Raw genomic sequence first — 23696 nt, 5'->3', positions numbered from 1 at the left:
GTCATTCAACAACTTCTGGAAGGCCACAGATGGTCCATCTTTGGTATGTGGTGTTGTTGTTCAGTTGCAAAGTCATGCCCAACTCTTCGCAACCCCATGGACAACATTCCTTCAGGTTCTCCTGTCCTCTACCATCCCCCAGATTAATTAATAACTACTCAGAGGCTCACACTGAAATCTTCTGCGACCAATTGATCCTGTAATGGAGCATAGGAGTGGGGTGTCGACCACCACGATCTTGCTGGGAATGTTATTAGTGGTATCTGCAGGAGCAAAGGAAGAACAGTTCTGCAAAATGAGTTTAGCTATATGGTGCCCGCTATGATTTTTATATTCTCTGTAGAGAAATGGTAGATTGAAGAAGATCTCAGTGATGAAAAACTGAGTGAATGGCTAATTTATTTCAAAAACAGTCAAGGAAAATATTAATGTCCTAATAATTGAGAAGTATCCTAATGGTCTCTCAGTTCAGGAGGAACCAGAATAGAATAAATTGGGGTTCTTTTTCCCACCAAGGTCAATGGCCCTGTCCTATTAATTTTAAACCTAGCAGGATTTTACCCTGCTCCAGATTATTCTCTTTTTAGAAGAGGCAATTTGTGCTCATGTGAGTGAAGTTAGGTTTCTGGTCAGGTCTGGCCAGGCACACAGCTGCTGATGGAAGGAAAGCAACACCCTGAACTGAGTTTCAGCAATCAATGCTAAATAATAAAAAATTAAAAGCGAGAAGCATTCTGTCAATAGTGCCCCTGTAACAAAGGGAATGCTCGTTTTATATTGATTAGCTCCTGTTAAATAATGTATTTCTTCTTCACAACCATGTGGGCTCTTGCAGGATTGTTTACTGCAAGCCAGCCCAGCCCAGGAAGATTCTAAGTGAACTGAGAAATCAATACTGTATCTGCAAACATGCTTGCAAATTCAGTCCCACAGCTCGCTGTCAAATTGGCTACTGCCTCCATTAAGCCGGAGAAGTGGGAAATCAGATAGCTTGTTACATTCCTTCAGCACCCTTCCAGACAACAAAAGGAACCTTGAGCTGTTAAATTTCAACCCATTTAAGGAAGACATTTTCTGTGTGTTTTCTGCCATTTGCTATGTTCAGAAGACCAGAGCACAATGAGTTGAGCGAAAATGGCCTCCTGAAATTCTCCACCACATTTACAGCAAAATCTAAGATGAGATTTTCCTGAAAATTATTTGCTGGGCATGATAAATTCCCCAAAACCTCTAAATCCAAAAAGAACTAGTGTGGTGTGGTGGTTAAGAGGACGGGTCTGAGACTCAGGAGATCTGGGTTCTAGTCCCTGCTTAGCCATGGAACCAACTGGGTGACTCTGGGCCAGCTTTCAGCCTACCTCACAGGATAGTAGATTTTATTGCACTGGCACTTCCAGTAAGAGATTTGTGAAGATACAACCATTTTTGACCATGGATGCCGAATTCTGTGCTTATTGGACCATTGATGTATAATATGAAATGAGCATGGAATGGTGCAGTGATATGAATGTATAACATGTGAATCGAATGCCCCGTGCTAGATCTAATGGCGGGAAATAGCTTCCCACAGTGGAAGAAGTTTCAGCTGGTATCTGTGGAAGAAATGCTTCCCTTGGAGGAAGGGAAACTTTGCACCGGAAACTGCACAAAGTGCCATGACTACAAGCAAGATAATGGGGATATGGAGCAAATCAGTTTAGAAAGAAAATATTTCAGTCTCTCCCTGAGGTCAAAATACTGCTGTTTAGTTATTTACAGATGGTGTTTCTATACCTCCCAGTCAAGCAAGTCCTCTGGGTGGTTAAACATTTGCAAAATTGCAATCAAATAAACTAAATAACAAAACAAAAACCCCAATTCCATATCATATCTAAAACACAAATCAGCATATAATCTTTACAGAGCAGCATAAAATCAGCATAAAAACAGTAGCAAGAAACAATGACTTCTCCCAGCAAAAGGAACAATTAGTTCTAAGACCCAAAATACAACAAACCTTCATTTCAAAGGCCTGCAGAAAATAAAAAAGCCCTCACATAATGTTAAAAGGATCCTAAAAGATCCTTGTATTGGGGATACCATAATCACAGAGCCAAAAGCGAAAAGGACTTTCTCCTGGTACCTATCCACCTCATCTGGAGAAACCCTCTGATGAAGATCTTAGGGAGAAATCCTACACATGCTGGCTGGAGAATGCCAGGAGTTCCAGAACTTTTTCTGTCTAAACATGGAGGGGAGGAACCTTTCAGGTATTAAGGCATATTTGAAAGGAGGCAATCCTGCAGGTAACCAGGTCTCAGGCTGTTGAGAGCTCTCTGTATTAATCAAAGCACTTTGAATTAGCCTTGAAAGAGACTCCTAAGAACTCCAAGACGATTGGGTGTACACCTTCACAATTCAAACAGGATTTGAATTTTTGGCATCAGGCAATCATAGACTATTATATCTTCCATATAATGCTAATTCCAAACTGGGTTCTCAGTCCAAGCTGAGAGTAAGCCAAGGTTAAATATTTCCATGTAAAAACACACCAAGTGACTCATAGAAAATGTAGCAGTTTGCTTGTCTGTTTTCATTCAGAAATGGCTGAAAGTAGACTGAAGGATCAAACAGAATATGTTTTATAAAGGACATAATCCCATGAAGATCAGTTGGTCATATGGTGAAAAGTTTCTTGCCCACCTTTCCAAATAACCTAGACCAGTGCCAAAAGCGATAACCTTAGCATGGCCACCTCGTGCCCTTCTCTTATTCCCCTTGTTGATCTAATCCTGCTTAGTTATTGTAGTATATTCTCCCTTTTGAAAACTGACTTCATCATCCCACAAGTCCATGGCCTCCAATTCTCCATATTCTCAGGGAACCTTTTTCTCCTTAACCTGTCTGCCAAAGAACTCCTGTTTTTGATTACTGAAACTCTTCAAGATGAGGGGGTTTCAGGGCAGTGTTTTACAAGATCTTTTCCCAACCTGGTAGCCTTCAGAGGGTTTGGGCTACAGTTCCTATCATCCCCAACTGTGCAATAGGAGTCCCAGGCCATTGCTGTAACTGAATATGTGTGTTCAGCTGTGTTTCATCATGATCATTTAGAAGCCAAAACATTGCTGTCAGTGATGTGACAGATTATATACACTGACAAGTTCTAGCGAAGAAAAATATAGCCTAGCCAAGTGGGGAGGCACAAGTTTGGTTTGGCATGCGGAGAAATTGTTGGTGAGAAAGCAAGACTCAATAGTCAAGAACCATTTTCAGCAGCCAAGGAATTGTACATATAGCAATCTTCTGGATAAAGCAAGTTGCTCCTGAAATTCTATTTTGTGTAGAAATGAATGAGCTCCCAATAGAATAAATGAAACATATTTTGTGAAGAATGTCATCTTAGACACCTAAAATATGAAGTGGAAAGGTGGGGATAATATAAGAATAAAAATGGCCATGGTAAAGATAATAAGGATGCCCATACTGAAACACTGAGTCCGAAGGTACTTGTCCTCTGATAGATGGAGCTAGGCACCCCAGGTTTGCCGACTCCTAGTTCCAAAATTTCCTGTTTCCCTGTGCCACCCTGTATAAATGAGACAAGAATCCAGTTTCTTGGTTAGAAAGAGTGCTGTGTTGACAGTTAATGTGCTGACAAACGAGAAGCTGGCCACTCACACTAGAACTTAAGTTGTTAATTAGATTTTAGCCACCGTTAACATATGTTTCATGTCCACAAATGCAGCTATATTGAGAATTGGGAAATGTGCAAATGTATTTATTCATTGATGTATAATCACTCTGATTGAAGATTTAAAATATAGTAGTATTTATTTATTGCATTTAATAAACGCTTCATAAAAGACATGTGCCCCGTTTCTGACAGTTAGAAATGGACATGGACACCACAAACAACTTGGTTCTTCTTCTAATGCTCTGTGTTTGAGAGCAGAGCAGGATCCTGAATGATTTCTTTGCAACTGGGTTTGGTCCTGGAAACACGCTTCCTTGCCAAGAATGACCTCAGCTTGAAATTATTGGTTAGATTTCAGCAATCAACGTATTTGTCAAGAAAAGGATGCTAGGAGTAGCAATGTTATTAGCAAACAGCAGTCTGGATACCTTAGAAAATTGCCTTATGCTGGGAAATATCTCATGTCTGCAAAGCATTTCCAACTTGTCAGCAACGGATTGGACTTTATACCTCATGTATGGAAGATTAACATGTTAGATAACTGCCAGCTGAACAAAACACTATGCAAAGGTCTTTTATTTTATTTTATTATTACTTTTGCTGCTGTTGTGCATATTTTATTTATTTATTTAAAACATTTCTATGCTGCCCCCATCGCAACAAAGCCTCGGGGTGGCTCACAACAAAAACAAAAACAAACAAAAACAGATAAAAATTTATACACTAAAAATATTAAAACCCATTGCATCTCGGCTTAAAATTTTTTAAAAATCCTCCATAATAAATTAACACTTAAAATAAGTTTTAAATAAAAAGGTCTTCGCCTGGCACCGAAAAACAAATAACGACGGCGCCAGGCGGACCTCTCTGGGGAGCGCATTCCATAGGTGGGGCACCACCGCAGAGAAAGCCCTCCTCCAGGTACTCACCCTCCTAATATCATTCACAGAGGGCTCCCGGAGAAGGGCATCTGTTGCTGATCTCAAGGGGCAGGAGGGCATATATGGGTGCAAGCGTTCCTTTAGATACCCAGGGCCCAAGCTGTTGAGGGCTTTATAGGTCATAACCAACACCTTGAATTGGGCCCGGACTTCAATCGTGCAATTATTGCACAAGGCAGAATATTTTCAGGACTCCAAGAATATTAATATTTAGTGTTTATTCTGCATGATCAAATGTTCAAAGTGAGTCATCATGCACATCATCCCAGTGTTTCTTTCAGTGGTCCTGCCTCATCTTCATATTATCCCAATCCTGGAGAACAGAAGGGCAGAGAACAGAAGCTGGTCTAGGCATGCTGGATGAATTTCTAGATGAGGCAAGATTTGTGTTGAAAACAGCCTCGTTCAAAGCTCAAGCACTGAGGTGCTAGTCCTCACCGTTTTTATTCCTTTAGGAGCAGGATCCAGTTGGAGCTCAGCCCCAGATCATGCCCCTGCCAGTTCCCATCTGCAAGCAGCATCCACCACCCATGGAACAAAGATGTAGCATTTCTGGGGCAAAACAAGCCAAAATGCTTGCTTCTGGAATGGGGCAGGTCAGCATCGCTTGCATCAGGGAGTGACGCTGACCTTTCCCCGTCAAGCATCAGCTTTCATTCAGGGCTTCTCCTGGGAATAGTGATGTGCGAGGAACTCAGTTTGGGGGTGGGAATCCACTGGGCTTTCTTGGCTCGACCCCCTGAACTTGACTTGCTTCCTTCATGCTGCAAGACTGACTCACACCAAGGGCTTGCAGGGATGTCCAGCAGGCAGCGAGTCCAGCTGTTGCACATTCCATCACAGACGTCCTGGTATACCAAGAAATGCTGGCTTGCACATGTGGTCCCCATGCTCTCTCAGCACAGGCAGAGCTGTGCTTTGGCACACATGGCTTGTAGGCATTGCGTTATGTGCTGAACGGGCCACACAAGCTGGTCTGATGGTGTGCCTAGCAGGGGAATGGGTCTGAAATTACAAAACCTGGCTAGTATTTCTGAATGCTTGCAGGTACTGCTCTCAGCTTGTCTTGCTTCCTAGACTAGGGCTGAGAAAGGGAAGAAGTCCGATGAGTGTGAGAGCCAGATTCTGGGCGAATCTTTGCATCACTAGGGCGCCAGTGTGGTATCATGGTTCAGGCAACCTGGGTTCTAGTCCTCACTCAGCCATGGAGCTCCCTGGGTGACTTGGGCCAGTCCCAGGCTCTCTGCCCAACCTACCTTTTGAATATCTCTCTCACACAAGTGACGTTCAGAAAGAAAGTGGGCAGTCATCCGAGTGGGACGGTGCAACTTGGTGTCCTGAAACAGCAGCGGTTGGACCTGATGGCCTTCTTGGCCCCTTCCAACTCCACTACTCTGTGATTCTACCTCACAGAGTTGTTGTTCTAAGGATAAGCTTGAGAACAGCAGGAGGAGAAGGATGTAATCTTCCTTCAGTCCCTTGGAAGGAAAAGAAGCAGACCAGTAATACGTATAATAAATGAATAATCACTATATGGGAAGCAGTAAATCTCTATTGCACAACCAGTGGGTCATTCTCACGTCGTGGGATGGTGGGCCCACTGCTTGTGCAAGAGAATTGGTGAGAGTATATGGAATTCTGCCGCGCGGGTTCACAGCTCTGTCTTGAATTCTGGAATTTGGAAATTAGGATGTAACAATGATTGCAAGAGAGATGGCAACCGGGGGACTCTGAGACGGCTGCAGATTCTGTGTCCTGCCTCACTATCATTAGATCCTCCCCTGTGCATGGTGAACTTAGCAGCCATGGGCTGAGCAGAACTGATGGGGTAGCAAAGAAGCACTGAGAGGGATGCTTAGACTCAGCCAGCAAACTGTCCTTTAATTTCTTCCCAGTGCTGTTGGCAAAGCATCTCTCGGAAGCCTTGAGACCTGTTTCAAAAGTAGTGCATTTCCTTGCTCTCTGGATCCACTCCATTCATTCCAACACAGCAAAGAAAACATAATTGTTGGGGGCGGGGGGGCGACCTAGCCTGGTGCAGGCAGGGTGTCTGGCCTGGGTTGGTGGGTCTCTGAGAACTGCTTCTCCTTGCCACCTAGAGTGGCCACACGTCCTCATTTTATGTAGCACAACCCTATATCTGAAGTCTGCCAGAGGACTATCTTCTATTCAGAATGCATCCTCTATTTAAAGGATGGCTTTGCCAATGTCTGGTTTAAAGGCAAAGAACTACCAGAAGGAAAAGCTGGACTTTGAACATGCCCATTGACAGCATCTGAAGAGCAGAATGAGGTGGCATACAAATAATTTTGTCACAGTCTTCTACACAGGACTGTATTTTTGTTCAAATTATAATTGTTACTGCTAAATCTGCATGTATACATGCAAATTAGCAGGTACAAATTTTACGCACATTTGTGGTTGCTGCTATGTGCCATCAAGTTGCCTCTGACTTGTGGTGACTCCATGAACGAACGCCCAGCACGATGCCCTGCCCGTGACAACCCTGCATGGCTCTTGCAAACGCAAGGCTGTGGATCTCTTTATGGGGTGTGTTCATCTCATATTTGGTCCTCCTTTTTCTTCTGCCTATGACTTTCCCTAGCATGATGGTCTTCCCCAGCCATTTTTCCTTCTCATGGTGTATCCAAAGTATGACAGCCTCAGATTTGTCATGTTTGCTTCTAAGGAAAGTTCTGGCTTGATTTGATCTAGGACCCTCTTCTTTATCTTTCTGTTGGTCCAGGGTATTCACAGAGCTCTCCTTCAGTACCATGTTTTGAACACATCTGTTTTCTTCCTGTCAGCTTTTGCCCCTGTCCAGTTTTCTTCCCCTCACTCCCTTTTGGTCCTCATTTTTTAACTGAAGCATTCCCCCCCCTTTTTTTTTATTTTTGGAAATTCCTATGTGGCCACTTTAACCTGGCATTACAAGCTAAAGAGATCTTTGGTAGCAGAAGTGGGAAAGATTTATACCAGAGATATTGAAGGAGGCCTGCTAGTTAAAGGAGATTGTACTGGGCTAAAAAGCTTCAGTAAAATGCCTCTTCCTTTGATATGCAGGAGATGCAAAGATATTGGATTTCTTATGACATTCCCTTGGGGGATTCTGCTGATCCAGTACCGTTCTGGTGAAGATAGAAGATCTAGTCCCTATGGACATCTTCATGTGAACCTTGGACTGCTTTGGCTCTGGGTCCAGCTTCTTCAGCCTTTGGCAACACCCACTGCTGGAATGCAGACCCTGACAGTTGTGATTCTGCACATGTGGACCTTGAGAGGAAAAACTGTATTTTCTGCCATGGCTCCCATAGTCAATGAAGTCAGTGTTGGAAGGGTCACAAAATCGCAAAATACTCTGGAAACAGGCAAAAGCTTCCGCAGAACCAACCATCAGCTGACATTAGCTTTGCATACGTGTAAGAACCGTGTCTTGTTTTCTTTATAAATAGTTACATAAATCACCCCAAAATGTCTTTGTGAGAAGAACAAATTGGGGAAGAGAAGATAGACTGATTGTTCATCCTGCATGTTGCTAAAGATTCAGCAGGTATCTGTGGAAATACACGGAAAGAGAAGGCAGGAAAGCTCAGTGAGGGTCAGGGAAGGTCTGAAGGTTAACCTAAGCCAGACATCCTTGGGGAAATTATTCTTAATGAAAACTGACACATATGCACCTTTGACAGCTAGACAAACAATGAGTGCACACACACACTCTTTCCCTCTTCAGCTCAAAGGAGTGCCAACATTTAAGAGCTGCAACAGATTCTGAGCCATTTTTTTTGTTCTGAATTATTTTAGCCATATAAGAAAATTAATTCACTCCGGGGTTGCTCCTGCTGCTTCTCTCCTGCCCAGTGGAAATGTTTTGCATTCGTCTGACCTCTGCATCACCTTCCTTCCTTCCTTCCTTCCTTCCTTCCTTCCTTCCTTCCTTCCTTCCTTCTTGTTTAAAAAGCAGATTATATATTCTTCAAAAAGGGGTTTTTCAAATGGAATGATGTGGCATATTGCCTAGTCATTTTTGACAATGGGGATACGGCTGCAGGAGAATTGAATAAGAATGTGGACCATTCCCACACTAGGGGTGAACCTTTATGTTGTCTTCTTCAAGAAACAATAACTGGATTGTTCCGTATAATAAGCTGCAAGCTGTACCTGCTGCCCATGCAAATTCCCACATGAATTTTGCCAGTGTTTGGGAAGCAACATTGGAAGTAGACGCTCTCATGATAGCACTTCCAATGATTTTTTAAAAATCAGTACAAAAAACATAACTTCTTGAAATGTTTTCCCCCTTTTCCATTATCAGGTATACCAGTAAAACACAGAGCAATATTTGCCCTTAACAGGAAAAATATTGGTAACTCATTTGGCAGAAAAACATGCACATCTCAAATTACTGAAGCAGTCTTTCTCTGTCTGGCTTCTGCGGGGAATTTAAATTTCTTTAGCACAAGGGTGAGAAACTTGTTGCACACCAGATGCATTTGTCTAAAACCCGAGCAGCTCTAGCCAACACAAGCCACAGAATGGTCATTCTTGCTAGAGTGAATAGTGACAGCATCTGAGGAGGTTCTACTACAACCATGAGGACTAGAAGCATCACTTTACAATGCTGCGATGTCACTGAAACCTGCTTCAATGAGAATCAAGTGTGAAGTCTTGCAAGACCTGATGGTTCCTGGCATGTCCCCAAGGACTGTTGGCTCTTACTAGTTATATTCAGGGGCCTGCTTACGCTGTTGACAATATTTAGGAATCTGGGCTACATTGTGGAATACATCCTGTGCTTCACATTTTGGAAGGTTAGCATTGAGTGAGCTGAAGATAAATTTAGATGGTCCACACATATCTTAGCAAATCTCTTCCCCTGCCTTCTGCAGTTTTACAAAGATAGGTCAAAGATAGGCATAGCTGAGTCCCCAGTCCACCGGGGCCCTGGATCTGCTTTTGTCTACCTGCCTCTTGCTCTGGCTCAGAAAAGGGAGGTGGCTAGGAGGAGGATAAGTAGATGCCTATTTTCTCTCCAGCTCCCTGCCCGCCAAGCAAGTGAGTGGTAGCAACAACGGGAAAGAGGAGGAAGAGCAAGAGCAGCTGGTGGAGAAGGTCTTGAGAAGGTATCTCACAGACACAGGGGGTCCTTGGAGGGTTTCTTGTCAAGGATTCTCTGTACTTAGAGCTGCTGTTGTTCTGCCTGAGCACATAATCCCTGGAAACGCTGCATTTCTCCGGGACTACTTGGACCTTCCAGATGCATTTTGTTCCTGATCCTCATAGAGGGGAGAGCTGGCAAATTTGCTTTCTTCTGTCAAATTGCTGTGTGAGTGACAGCACAGTAACTGCCCAGGGTGGGAGAAAGAAGGATGCGTTTGGAGGAACCAGTGGGTCGGAAGTAGGCCGATGGATGGGTGATTGGTTGGTTGCAGATGGGGAAAGCTGGGTAGAGGTGTGGGGGTAAGAGGAATGGTCTCTTCTTGGATTAAAAATATAAAGTGGAGGAGAATTTACTAGTAATCATGTTCTCCACTGCCAAATGCTTTCAAGAATTCTATCCCTAGATCCCCTCAAGCTGGTGAGAAGTTCATTTTGATGAGACTTCCTTTATCATTACAATGCCCCAAGGTGCTCAGTTATATTCTCTGTGCTTTTTTCTCTTCCACTCTGCTCTGAACCTGCTTTATGTGACCAAACTACCTGCATACTTGCCAAATTGAAACTGAGCTTAATTGTTTCTATATGCAGCAACAACTTATGGCAAAGCTCTGAATGGAAGCCCTCCAAAATGCCCAGTCCTTGACTGCCCTGCTCAGTGCTTGTAAACACAAGGCAGTGGGTCCCCTTTGGGCTTCAATCCACCTGATAGGTGCTCTTCCTTTTCTTCTTCTGCCTTTGACTTGCCTAGCATTATTGCCATCTCCAGTGAGTATTGCCTTCTCGTGATGTGCCCAAAGTATGACAGCCTCATTTTCGCTTCTAGGGAAAGCAGAGGCTTGATTTGATCCAGGACCCCCTTGTTCAACTGGGTCTTTTCAGTCTGGAGAAGAGGAGAGGAGACTCAGAGGGTATCTGTTTGCATCATATGGGTACATGAGGGGGTGTCACGCAGAGGTGGGTACAGACCTGTTTTCCCCTGTGGAGGAGGGCAGGGCAAGTTCTAATGGAGCCAAGCTCAGGGAGCCAAGGTTCAATGTGGATGCCAGGAAGTACTTCCTGACAGTTTGGACCCCGAGGGTGTGGAATGGGCTTCCATGAGAGGTGGTTGAAGCCCCATCAGGGAGGGTGTTCAAGGTCAGGCTGGAAATGCACATAGTAGGCATGTCATGAATACAGCCAGCTGGAGCCGTGGGTCAGACTGGATGGCCTGGGAGGTGTTCTGGCTCGCTCTGTTTCTTTCTTTCTGTCAGTCCAGGGTATCCAGTCTCCCCCAGCACCACATTTTCAACCCATTAATTTTCTTCCTGTCAGCTTTCTTCACAGTCCATTTTTCACACCGATACATAGCACCACAACCCGAACAACCAAAATTTGGGGTTAATGCCAACTTACATCCTAGTTAGAGTAGATCTATTGAAATGAATGGATGTACTTTAAGTGGATTTTAGCCAACAAAAGCAACATAAAAGAGTTGGCAACATTCCTGCTCAGCTCCGTACTACAATTATTTAATCCTTCATTGCTCAGTGTTGAGTGTACGGGTACACTTCCACCTGTCAATAATTGTGGCTCAGCTTTCCCACACAGCCTCTTGCGCTGTCTTAGCCATGACACTCCCCCATGCATGTCACTGGCATGAATTTTGAAGGATTAAATAATTAGATCCTTATGTAAATTAGCAGAAACATGTGGTTTCATCCAGACTTAGTCATACTTAGAATACGCCCCTAAAATCAAGGGAATTAAGTTGTCATTGCCATCTTTTGGATCCAGTGAGAGTTGGCTAATGGATGGTCACACGGCTGCTTCTTTCAAGGTGGCTAAAACCACACCATCTCTTAGGATGACCCATGCAATGCCCTTCCAGTAGACATAACTGGCCAAAAATGAACTGAAGTCTAGCATACAAAGAATCAGACTGGACAATGCTCTCCAGTCACCTCATCTGAAGACTGCATGAGCTGCCGCTGTTGTCATATAACTGGACCACAGATGGTGTCCTACCTGACTTCTTTGGAATCGTATCAATTACAGTATCTAGCTCAAAGCAAATACAATTTCCCCTTCAAATTGCAACCGCCTTGCAATTTTGTCAAAGCAGGTCTCTGAAGGTTCTAATGAATCTTTGACCAAGCCTAGATGTTTGGTTTCATACCAAATTGGGTCTACAACTGTGGCATACTGGCACACTGGTTAGAGTATTGGACCGGGACTTAGGAGAACTGGATTCTAGTTTGTACTTGATTATGAAGCTCACTGAATCACTTTTGGCTGGTCTAAGACTCTCAGCTTAACCAACCTCACAGGTTTATTTTTGTGAGCGTAAGAAGAGGAGCAGAAGCCTGTAATCCACCTTGGGCTTTGGCTATGGGGCAGTATAGAGATGATGACGATGATACAATACATCAAGAGAAAAAACAGATGTAGGATATAAATGTAATAAATAACTGACTAAATAAATAAATACACAAAGACTTATCCTTTCACCACTCCGGCGGCTGAGGAAACAGTGATGGTAGAAGAGTGAGGTGTGTCCAGTCAGAAGTTTGAGATCTGCATGATAGTCATCATCATAATAAGGACATGGTGGACCAGGCCAAGGGGCCATCTAGTCACACACTGGCCAACCAGCTGCCTCTGGGAGTAGGACAAGTGAACACAATTGCATCCCCTTGCTGCCTAATCACCCTCAGCTCTCTAGAAACTGAGGAGCTGCCTGGGCTCTTACCATCTGGTTGAAGAAGCTTAGCAGCATTCATTCCAAGAGTGTTTCTATCTTACCATTCCATAGTGAGACTAAAGTTTTGACAGGAGTGCCAGGGGTGGCAACCAGAAACTCCCCAGGGTATGTAAGAATCCATTGGATCAGGGTAAATCAACTCAGTGGCTCCACCACCTCTTCACGGTAAGCCACTGCCAATATAAATTTTCCAAGGGATTGGTCTGAGCATGACCATGGGCTCATTGAGAGCATCCCCACACCAATTCCAGACCACTGACTTTTTTCTCAGTCAAGTATACAAGGTTTAGAGTGTGTCCTTCAGGAGGTGCCAGGCCAGGGATATGTTAAGACAGCAATGTGGTTGTCATGGCAGCCACGAACTCCTGAGAGGTCTTTCTAAGGTGAACATTCAACTTCTCCAAGACAAGTGTCCTTGGATTTTCCAGCACCACTCCCAAGACCACCTCGGACAGGAAGATTAATGGGTAGTGGAGAATCCACTACCTAAATGGAATTCTTGATGTGTTTCTCTGGACCATCACTAGGTACAAACACTCAAGCCCAGCACCCTAATGAACTGGTATCCTGGTGAGGGAGGTGGATTCTGTACAGAGAGAGCAGCTCAGCCCTGAAGCTTGCCCTTTGCTGCACTGGACAAAGCTGCCTTTATCACACTGCTGTATAGTCTGAATAAGTTCTGGACCCGTATGGCAGGAGTGTTTATGACTGTGTTATCAGCTAGGGCTTTCCTGATATCGCCAGCGGATGCAAAGCTAAGCTTTAAGGCTCCAAGCTCCAGGAGCCTTAAACAACGCTGCTGTGTCATGCCTAAACATAGTTTAGAGCCCCAGAGGAATTTGCTCCTCCCAAATGGGGTGACAGTGCTGGTAGTCTATTCTTGGTTTAGAGTGTTTCATGCTTTGACACCATTACCACACCCCCCCTCCTCTGCCTCAGCCCCTCAACAGGGTCACAGATAATGCTGCAGTGATGAGAGGCATGCAGATAGAGCAACTTTTTGCAACCTTAAAAGGCGTGTTGTCATTTTTAAAATGTGAAATTGTCATAAATAGCCCCATTCTTGAACCATTAAATGGTGCCAGTAGGACTTAGGATTTGGAGAAGACTGGAGAGAGTGGTATAGGATGTGTTCCCTGAAGGCTTGGTCCACCACTGCTCTTGAATGCCTCTGATCCCATTTTCTGTGGGGTGGAAATTATACTTGAAGACCTTATTGATGTTCACAAGTGTATCAGCACCAAACGTCAGTATACAGGAAGTTCTCAGAGCCCCAGGACCTTAGCAGTGCCAGCCCATCCTATAGGAGTTCAGAGCCTGATGGTGGCTGAAAACTGAACAACCGTAATGGCCTCTTTCAGCTTTTGGACACTCAATAGCAACACAGAGAAGATGCAAGGGAGGAAGACATGGTGATGCTCAAGCCATCAGAGAGGCAGCCAGGACAGATTGGAGGAAAATGATGAAAGAAAGTGCACCCTGGTTCTTACACTCAGGAAACACTGAAGCCCTGTTCACACATTTCCCCCAAATTCTCGACAGGTCAACAAAAGAGGCAGAAGAATGACTGCTCTTTTGCAAGTTGCGTGGTTCAGTGCAGTGCTAGCTGAAAAACTTCTCTTAATGCTTGGCTACTAGTAGTAAGAGCTTTAAGCTAAAATATGTCAGTGCTTTGGCTCCATCACTTCAGCTCCAGCCAACACTGGAATGTGGGCTTTGAAATCATCTCTGAAACTAATTTCAGCCACTGGGCTTGATGCCTGCCTCACCCCCTCCCACCCCCTTTGCCAGAGCTCTGATATTTGTGACTTGGCTTGGCTCTGCTACTCAAATTTTCTGCAATGCCTTGGCGCACTCCTGGCATGATGGTGCTCTGGGGCAGTGTGGGGAATTCAAAATGGTGCCACTTCCTGGGTGGCACAAAGCTGATTGGCACACACTGGAGTGCTTCTGCTGTTGCTGCCCAGTGCTCTTGCAGGCAATTAAACTAGCCAGGTTTCATTAGTGGGTGCTACCCTGTGGGAGGGTGCCCACCAGGGGGTGCTATGCCCAGGGGGAGGAAATCCAGGAAATTCTGGAAGTAATTAGTAATATACTCAAGCATCATAATTAAATTGATTAATTTAAGACAATCCCAGTATTCAAAAGCTACACTTCTATAATTTCATAATTAATTTAGCAGTGGACAGGACCCATGATTTGGATATTTGCAGACTCTGTGTGCATTTAGAGAACAAGCGACTTTTCTCTGTCTTTTTTCGATTTGGCCAAATTCAGGTTTGCTCAGAGATGATGCCTTGCCTCCCTGCTACTTGTCTGGCTGCCACAGGTAGCCCGTTCCTCTTGGGAAATGAAGCAGATCGTCAGTTTATTTACCGGACGCGATGGATGCCTGACAGTTTCCCCGCAGAAATGAACTGTTCTCTTGTCAAGGAGGCATTTGATTCCCTCATAGGCACTGCAGTCTGCCAAATAAATAAAGACATGTAAAAGTTGAACTATTTTGCACGTAAATAATAGGTAATGCTATACTGCACTACTCTGGTTCTTAAAGTGAAGACTTTCAAGCTGTCTCATCAGGCCATTTATAAAGACTAATTATAATTAAGCACAAGAGTGGCTTCCCCCACCCCCTCCTTTTAAAGGACACCTGTTCAAACTAACCCGATTCCAGAAGGAAGGAATGGTGAAGTGGTCTTATGGTGTAGGCTCCAAATGGCCCGGATAAAGCAAAATATTTATTTAAATCCCATAAACATTTCTGGGATACAGCAAATACTGATCTTTCCATTTGCAGGATCAGTCAGGGAAGGATGACTGTGCTGTGAGTTGTCTTTCCCCAGAGTGGAAATGTAGGCCAGTTCCATGTTGGATGATCAGCATGTTCCATGTTCCTACATTAACTTTGGTAAACGAATATGGGTTTTATCACCCGACCAAAATATTCCATTTCCCTTTGTATGATTCAAAAGCTTCAAGTGGGTGCTTTGCAAAATGAAATCGGTGCCTTCACTTTGAATTGCCTCCAATTTTTCCCTCCTGCAAGATGGGCCCTTCTCTCAGGTAGAGTGAGGCAGATGGGGGAAGACAGCAGTGGTGAGAGGATGTAGGAAAGACCTGGGTGTGGCATATGGGCTCTCCTGCACTACTTAAGAAATTCTTCTGCCAGCAGATGCAGAGGAAGATGTTCCAGTCCATGGAAGCAAGACTGAGCTGACAGTCTGCTCAGCTTTAAAAAACATGGAATGAGAAAGAGCAAAATGTTCCTCCAGCAGTTTCCTCCCATCATCTGTAAGTGACTGGAGAATATGTGACATGAACTAATTTTGAAGGACCGATTGATTGGTTTGATGGACCCTACAGAACTGGTCCTACTATTGGGTAAAGTGAGGCATCTACCTCAGGCAGCAGATGCTGGGGCAGGGAAATAACAACATGCACCATTCAATCTATTTTGTGTCCTTTAAGCTAGCTTTCTACTCTCTGGTATGTTGTTCCATGGCCAGTGTTGAAGTAATATTCAGCTGCTAGTCCAGTTGGCTTCTGGATATAGAATGTGGGGTATGTGTCCATGGGGAGGCAGGGGCAAAATGTTATGGGCCAGCACTGTACTCCAGCAGTGTGACATTCATGTACAATGGCTACATAAGGGTCAAGAGCTTTCCTCTACGTGATAGTGAAACATTCTTCTCAGACATGGGTGGTAGAGAGCTGATGATTTCCCATCAGCTAGGTAAGCAGCAGTTAGCTGCCTTGCTCCTATGAAAGGTGCAGATCTTACCGGCAGGACTAGGAAGCTAGCCAGGGGGACAGGGAGCTGGCTGTCCAACAGAACTGAGTAACAGGGGGTTTGGTCAGCAACTGCAGATTCCCATTTTAGATTTCTGTGGCTACTCCTGCTGCCTTACCTCTTCCTACAACATTGGCAGGGTCCCTATCTAGAGCATGTCTTTGCTGTGGCTTTCTTCTCCCAGACAGATGTTGTGTTTGGAACAATTCACTTCTCTGCCCCTGAGGTCTTGGAAGTGATTTTGGAGATTCTGGAGTTGGGGGATGGCACCATGTGTGGGGTTTTTAAGACATCCTCAATGATTCAATGATTCTGCTTGAACCCCATGTGCATTGGTGGTATAAGATGATAGGATTGGTGGTAAAGCTTGATGATAAGGTCCTTCTCCTTGTTTGGATCTGGTTCTGACTGAGGCCTGGTCCCAACAGGAGGATGGTACGTTGTATATGAAAATAAGAAGAGTCACATGGGACCAAGACCTGACTCATCCAACATTCTGTTCGCACAGTAGCCAAGCGGGTGCCCATGGGAAACGCACAAGGAGGACATGGGTCCAAGGGCATCCTCCTGCCAATGTCCTCCAACAACTGGTGCACTTTGGCATAGTCAGTACAAGAGGTTGTCTGAAACCATCAGGACTAGTAACCATTCAAAGTGCTATCCTCCATGAGTTGGTCCAGTCCCCTTTTGAAGCTGTCTAAATTAGGGGCCGTCACTACATACCATGGAAGTGAATAGGACCAGGCTGGGATCCCAGGTGGGCTGGATTTGACATGCTGGCCTGAGGTTTGGCCGTTTGGTTTCCATTTTGTGTTTATCCGAGGAAGCTGGTGGCTCCAGTGTTGATTGGGGAGCATATCCATTATGGGTTCAAGTGTGAATGTTACGGGAGCTGTGGTGAACTCTGATTGTCTCTAATGGTCATTGCCTTTGATCACTGAGTTATCCAGGTTCCATTGCTGCATCCTAATGAAGTGGATGCAGTTGCTTTGCTTCTGACAAGCCCTTTGTCAGAAAGGTACCGTTTCATTATATGGAAAAATAGCCTTATTTTGTGTTTTTCCATCATAATGTTTTAAAATCCCTAGTTTAACCTTTCTGTGGTATGAGAAACTAAATGAATAAAGTGAGGCATATTTTATCAGTTCTGACTTTGTTGTTGGAAGCAAGTCTCAATGCCGTCTTGTCTTCGGACCCTGCTTTCCCATTGTGGAATATGAAAATAGTCACACCCGAACTTTAAAATAATGCTAATTATTTTTATGCTGAAAGGACAAAATGTCCCCAGTTTATTCATTAAAGAAGTTTCACCTCCACCTTGTTGCAAGATAGGCAGTACTCCTGTCAGAACTACACAATAAACAACTGTGTTTATGCTGTGAGAGTACTGCACTTAACGGAGTGCATTAGAACCCCTTGCTGTTATCAGCTATCCTGAGGCATTTGGAGCAAGGCATTATTTAAATGTCAGTAATAGTTTTGACAGCCACTCTTAATTTCTTCTTGGTAAACAACTCAAGCTGCAAAATTCATCCTTGCTCACAATTGCTGTAGACCTCAGACTTAAACCTGGCAGAGTTATGGGTCAGAGAAGTATTTCTAATTCCATCCATCCATCCATTTCTATCATCATTTATCTATATATAATATTGGAATAAAATATACATGTGGACTAACAAAACAGTTGCAGTGCCAACTCACTGTTTGACACTAAAATGAATTTTCAAAATTCTTTGCTTTGGATTCTATGGATTGATGTACATCCAGATATTTCTAGCTTGGAACATTAAAAAAAAAAAACCATTTTGCAGTCTTTTAGAATTTAGTAGTTTATGCAGCATAGGGTTGGTTATACCGAAGAATTCAACCCTCTTTGCACTTGGCAGGCACAAGAGAAGAAAGTGGGCTGAGTCATAGGTTTTTTGTGGCTTCTGCTTTTAAAGTGGACCATGATTTATTTTTTAAGGCAGAGAAATTTCCATAAAATGTGGCTGTAATTTGCATAAAATACAGCCACAATCCTTCTAAAATATGGTTACATTTTATGCAAATTGCAGTCATATTTAAGTCATAAACTTTCTACCCTTTTAAAAAAATGCTATTCACAGGGCACTTTAAAAGCAGAAGACTGCTGTGCTGACTTGAACTCACCAGCACTGAGTAGACCAGTTGGGATTCATGGGAGTTGGCTGGGTCAATCTGCCAGATATCGACCACTTAAGCACCTTCCTTGCACACCCTAACGTAACATTTGAGTTCGCATTTATCCAGATGATGTGATTCAAATCCCTTAACAACTTGCCTTGTCCCCTGTAGACCATCTGGTGAGGTCCTCCTTGAATGTGGTCAGCAGATGAGTTGGCACTGGGGGGACTGGGTGACCCTTGGGAACAGTCTCCTTTCCATTTCACATGTTTTGTGAAGCTAGCAGGCAGTTGTGCTGTATGGACCTTCAGAACAGGCCTTAGGTAAGCAGGCAGAAGCAATTAATGCAGCGACAGAGGGGAAATGCAGAGATGGAGGGAAAACAACCAAGAAGTGATTCAACACCATATCAAAGTGGAGGGAGAATGAAGGCTTGGCTTGTGTAATACATACATTTATATAAGTCATCCTACGTGCTGCAAAACTGCCCTCTCATGGCTCACATTCTGTTGTGTAATTCACACATGCATAAACCTACCATCTGGACATTCTAGGACATTGTAAAATATTTACCAACACATGTCCCCAAATTTCAGCCACTTGCCTCTTACAGTTTTCTTTCTGTGAACCAAAACATGTCTGGAGTAACAACATGTTCCAGAGTTTGTGTACTAGTTTTGTGGGGTGCTCCTGGCCAAATCTTTACTGGCAACCATCATGTGAAAGAATGGGGGGGGCGGTTTAGGGTTAGGGTTCCTCCTCCACTCTCATGAGCTACAGAGTTGGTTCTGGCCACATCAGACTTGCCCAGCAACCAAGAATTTGATGCTGCTGGACAATGCTGGACATCAAACTGTTTGCTCTAATTTAATAAAAAATGTTTGGGGGCTGAAGTAGCTAAGAAGCATTACAGAGATGCTGGTACACTGGGGAGATGAGGAGAGGGAGAACACACCTCAACGGAGCATCAGAAAGAGGTGGCTGAGGTCCATAAGGAACAATACAGTACAGAAGGGGATTTTGCTAGTGGGAGCTGCTGGGGTGCATGGAGAAAGCAGGAGGGCAGAAAGGGGAGCATGGAAACTGTGTTGCATGGGAACCGCATGAGCGTCTGTCTGGGAGGCTGAGGCAAACATCCGTGCACTGCAGAAACAGTGCAATGTCTTGCTGTGGCTTGAGACCCACCCAGTGTCGCCGGTCCTTGATGGATCAGGCGTCTGGCTCGGTTCAGGGGAGCTTCCTCATGTCAACAATTTTATTACTTTCTCTGTCATACTTTTTTTTATTTATTCATTTAAAACTTTTCTAGACTGTCGCTTACCATGGTCTCAGGATGGTTTAACAATAAGACAATATAAAATAAAACACAGTGTCCTAATAAAATTTCCAGCCAGCAATAAACCCCAATTAAAATGACCAAATCTTAACACATTGGAAAAATAAAAAGGGGTTAGTCTGGTGCCAAAAAGAATAAAGTGTTGGTGGCAGGCAAATATCTCTGGGGAGTGAATTCCACAATTGGGACGCCACCGCAGAGAAGGCCCTAATCTCCTTCAGGGAGGGATCCTGAAGAAGGGTGTCTGCCCCACATCTTAAAGGGTGCGCAGGCAAACATGGAAGGAGATGCTCCTTCAGGTAACCAGGTCCTAGGCCATTTAGGGCTTTATAGGTCATCACCAGCACGTTAAATTGACCTGGGCTTCAACTGGAAGCCAGTGTAGGTGGAAAAGGACCGGCGTGATGTGTCCATACCTGCCAGTCCCTTCTAACAACCCAACAGCTCTATCCTGAACCAGTTGAAGTATACTATAGACTTTGAATGGATAATCACATCTTCACATCAAACAATGTTGTTTATCTTCAGATTGCTGATGTGGTGTGCTGGGTAGGGTGTGGGACCAGGGAGCTGGACGATCCAGGTTCTAGTCCTCATTCCACCAAGGAGCTCACTGGGTGATTTCGGGCCAGGCATCAACTGCCAGCTCAAGCTTCCTCACAGGTCTGTTTTTGTGCTGGAGCTCAGAAGCGGGGGCACAAGGTGCAGTGCAAAGATAATAACAACCACCCTGTGCTGTGAATTTACTTCAAAGCCACCAGGGACCATTCACTTCCAGTGGGCTGTCTTTGTCTCTCCGAACTGGTAGAGGCAGGTTGGCTTAGCTCTCCCAGAGTGCCCAAGAAGGCATATACTTGCCAAAGTCTCCTCTTTTCCCAGGCAAAGGTAGTTGCTAGATTGAAAGGAAGAACTAGTAACAAAACACAAACTTTAGGCATTTACTGCACAGAAGAATACTTCTGAATACTGTTATTGGGTGATACTGTCATATGAAGAGTGCTGGGTGGAACATGACTGGGGGTTTTGCTTCTCCTTCCTTGTTCTTAGTGGAGATGAGATTAGCACACAGTTCATGTTAAATTTCCCTTTGGAGTGCTCTGGGATTGTCTTGCTGAAAATAAGAGCGTTCAAATGATGGCAGTCAGGAGACGATGCAACCTGATTTTGTTTTGCTTAAGAAAGCAAAGCAGAAATGGTTTTAAGAAATATTATTCATTTAGTTTCCTTTTGGCAGCCTTGGGTCATGTCCTGCATACATTACTTCCTTGAAGCAGAATACTGAAGCAACCTTGGAATTTTTTAAAAAAGTTATCGATTGAATGCATTAAAAATATAAAAGCAGCAGAGGTATATGCAGAGCTAGTGATACATTTGGCATTCATGTCAGATGGACGGATACTGTATTTCACTTTGGAACCTCCCAATGAGGAAAATGGTCTTGCTGTGCAGTTGCAACAGATGCCTAAAAAGAAAAAATTGAATCCTGAGCCACACAGTCACCAGTATAGCCATTGAAGGGCTTTGTGTAGGGCTTATTTTGCAAGATGAGGCTCTGGGACTGTTTGGAGTTGGAGTGAGGGAATCTTGGGATATTCATCTCAGATCCTGTTCCGATGATTTCACGAGAAACTCTAAGGGCTGGCTCATGTGAGTTCCATGAATCTGGACTTCCATGGTGAAAAGTTTCCAGGGAATTGGAGCATCTGACAAAACATTCAGCAGGGGCATCTCCACACATGAACCATCAGCCAAGAGTTGTGACATCAGCTGGATGTAAATCCCGCTTCTTTTGTATTTGTTTTGCTAATTTCTGTACCTGTTCAGTGGTCTTTCACTAATCTGCATTATACATTTTCCAACATTATAAAACTTCTGTGCCTTTGGAAATACAATGGATGCCAGCTCCCTGTGCTCTGGACCCTATCCCCCTACATGGAGAACCAGCTGGGAATGGGCTCCAGCAATCTATAAGAATTTTTTTTCTGTCCATTTCTGATCAGCATCAGAATTTGCCCAGTTCTCCCTTTCCAGACTCAGGAACAATCTGAAGTCCAAACACAGACTCAGGAACAATCTGAAGTTGAGGTCCTTACATTTCCAACTTTGCAATGTGATTTTCAGACTGAAAAATTTTGCATTGAATAGCCTCATTTATTTATTTATTGATTACATTTTCATATTGCCTGAACACTCATTTGAAAAAATACACATGAAACATGCATTTTCAAAGATGTACACAAATATCCTTTAATAATAAGAAAGCAATATGCAGATTTCAAATGGGTGCACAACTGTTGTATACATTTAGAACAATGTGTATGAAAATGCACAGATTTTCATGCAAAAAGCCAAAAAATCTTGATACGAATTTAAGTTGGAATTAGCCTTGGGATAGAATTCGGAGAATTTTTGAGTTCAGGGTTTATTTCTAATGCTCAGGAAACTCTCTGCCAAAAACCTTGTAAAGATGCCACCAATCAGAGCAGAAAAATGGTAGCCGAGTTGGGAGGGAAGACATATGAGGAGAAATTGAGGGAACTGGGTCTTTTCAGCCTGGAGAAGAGGAGACCCCAAGGGTATCTTTAAGCAACTTAGAGGTACGTGAAGGGATGTCATGTGGAGGAGGGCCATGATCTGTTCTTCCCTGCAATGGAGGACGCGTTCCAGTGGGGCAAAGCTCAAGGAACCGGGTTTCGGGTTGGATGCCAGGAAGTACTTCCTGATGGTTAGGACCCCTAGGATATGGAACGGGCTTCCAAGGGAGGTAGTGGAGGCCCCATCAGTGAGGGTGTTCAAGTAAAGATTGGACGACCACATGTCGGGGATTACATGAGTGGAGCTGGCTGGAACTGGGGTCAGATTAGGTTGCTCAGGAGACCGTTTCTGACTTGCTTTGTTTCTGTGTTTCAGAGAGAATAGTGCATTTGGTGGCTTGACTCAGTATAATTTTCAGTGTACCATCCCAATCTTGGCAGATGTGCCATGGATGCAGACACTTTGCGCAAGACAGCTTCCACTCCTCTGTATGCATCATGCAGTTTTAGTTCATCTGGAGCTTCAAGGGACCACAAGGAATGTGGCAATTCGCAAGGGGACAGAGACCAAGGATTACATGTTGCATTTCACTAATCGATGTGCTGAGTCAACACAGATAGTCAACTCAGTGCCTTTTCATGGAAATAGAACATGAGACCGTATCATCAACATCCAGGATCACTAGTGGCTAATAACGTAGGTGTCTTCTTCTTTGCTTCTTCGTCTGAAATGGCTGCTTCTCATGTTCCAAGCCATGCTCATGACTACCATTGTAAGAAGCAGACTTCATCCTCAACTACAAAAACACTAAAGAAAATCCTAAGCAGGTTAAGAGGTAAACATGGGCTGTTTCTCCACGGCTTCCAGAGAAGCTGATCTTTGGAAACCATGTTGCAGGAGGTATGCTGTGAGCCCTTCCCACCTGATCATACCTCAGCTAGGTGAGGAGATGAATGGATCTGGGTTGCTACAGATTACCACTGCAGCATGGGAAGGATTCATGTCCACATCATGAATCCACACACGCAACGGTAGGTTGCCCAGGCCGTCCCCTGAATTATGGCCTATAAGGCCACACACTCCAGAAGTGACCACAGAGAAGCAGATGGCCACTGTCCCACAGACTCTTTATTCGATCAAATGCACAGGCAGTAACCTTTCTCAAGACAGTTTTGGTGGGAGTTAAGGAGCTAAAAACTGAAGAGCACTTAAATGATACATTAATGGAAAGAGCAATGGGAAATAGCACGCTGGCTGAAAAGTGAATGTAAGTAAATATGGCTTGCCTCATCTTGCTCTCATACGTTCTGTTCTATGCAAATTGTTTTTAAAGCCACAGAGACAAGCACCACAGGGATCTGGGAATTATCATTGGAAAC

General features: G+C 44.0%; 1 long non-coding RNA gene across 3 annotated transcripts in view; it reads left to right on the top strand.

The window, feature by feature from the left end:
• Nucleotides 1–23696, top strand: part of LOC123020924 — an 88480-nt gene that overhangs the window by 38320 nt on the left and 26464 nt on the right. Inside the window, exon 3 of one of the 3 annotated variants that reach the window (XR_006414219.1) lies at nt 22693–23620. The exons of 1 other annotated variant lie outside the window; for it this stretch is intronic. This is a non-coding gene — a long non-coding RNA (uncharacterized LOC123020924). Of the gene's footprint in view, nt 1–14788; nt 15065–22692; nt 23621–23696 lie in introns of those variants that run through there. One more of the 3 variants, XR_006414222.1, reaches the window with a different exon arrangement.

This window comes from Varanus komodoensis, unplaced genomic scaffold, assembly GCF_004798865.1.
Source record: "Varanus komodoensis strain SLA01 unplaced genomic scaffold, ASM479886v1 scaffold15, whole genome shotgun sequence".
Taxonomy (NCBI): Eukaryota; Metazoa; Chordata; class Lepidosauria; order Squamata; family Varanidae; genus Varanus; species Varanus komodoensis.
The sequence above is the reverse complement of the archived record's forward strand: the minus strand, read 5'-3'. Positions and strand labels throughout refer to the sequence as shown.